The sequence below is a fragment of the Nycticebus coucang genome, chromosome 7 (genome assembly GCF_027406575.1).
Source record: "Nycticebus coucang isolate mNycCou1 chromosome 7, mNycCou1.pri, whole genome shotgun sequence".
Classification (NCBI taxonomy): domain Eukaryota; kingdom Metazoa; phylum Chordata; class Mammalia; order Primates; family Lorisidae; genus Nycticebus; species Nycticebus coucang.
The window spans coordinates 20973552-20974920 of NC_069786.1; positions in this window are offsets into that span (position 1 = coordinate 20973552).

The following is a 1369-nucleotide window of genomic DNA, read 5'->3' on the forward strand; positions in this document are numbered from 1 at the left end:
ATACTAAATTTTCCACGTTATTTATCCCTTTTTTTAATTTATGGGTCTTGGATTTCTGCAGTATTTCTTGAACTTTATCGTTTAGATTTTGTTTATTTTTTCTCTAAATCATTATTTTTGTTAGTTTGTGAAGGTCCTTCCTTATTTTTTGAATACTGCCCCTTAATAGCTTTCCTTTTTGTCCTATGCAAGTAGCAGTAGATAATTTAATTTGTTTGCCACATAGGGTTAAAATCATTTTCTTCTATTTTTGAGGATATTACCTATGCCAATTATATGTGTATTTTTGTATTACTGATCAATTTTTTTTTTATTTTCTCAGTGTCCCCCACCCTTTTGTTTTTCTTCTTGAGACAGAGACTTTGCCACCCTCAGTAGAGTGCTATGGCGTCACAGCTCACAGCAACCTACAACTCTTGAGCTCAAGTGATTCTCCTGCTTCATCTACCCAAGTAGCTGGGACTATAGGTACCTACCACAATGCCTGGCTATTTTTAGAGACAGGGTCTCACCCTGCCTCAGGCTGGTCTTGAACCTGTGATCTCAGGCAGTCCACCCACCTCAGTGTCCCAAGTGAGTGTTCCCCTTTTTATTTATGCTGTGCACCTCTTTATCAAGTTAGCGCTTTCTCAAATGTCTGGTGATCCTTAGCTATCTGTTACCAAATAAAAAATTACTCTAAAACTTTAGTGTCTTAAAACAAGAAACACTTATCTTCTCACATTTTTGTGGTCAGTGTCCAAATTTGACAATAGATTACCTAGTAGTGTTCTCCTCCTTAATGTATGTGTTTGTGTATTTTTATTAATTTGTATTTTCTATTGACAAAGAGCTTGCATGTTTCCTAGAAAACAATTAGAAAGAGATACTGAATCACGATGGTTGTAATTATTGCAAATGTGTGCATCATGTTGAGATATGGATAATTTCTCGCATAATAGTTTCTATTTCTGCCACAAGTGAAGTCTCCTACAGAGCTTGACAAGCAGTATGTAAACACAGACATTATAAAAATGAACTAAAAAGTCATTCCTTGACATGACCCAAACTACAGCATTCAAGTCCCAGGAAGATACTTGTTAAAGAATCACCTGTCTGTATAGTACCTTTGGAAAACTTCTGAAAAGGAGTTGTCAGTATTCATCTCTAGAAATAAACATTTTCATTTAATTTTTCACATTGCTATATATTCTGTCAATAACCAAAAAGAAGATTGAAACACTTTTTTCCATGACCACTGGTTAGGATGGATTGATAGTTTTGATGATGAATGTGGAGATAGTATGCTAAGGGCCTACCATAAAGCTGTTCTGAGAGTGAGGAGCTAACACAGAACACGAGCTCTTTTCAAAAACGTATGATGACAAGT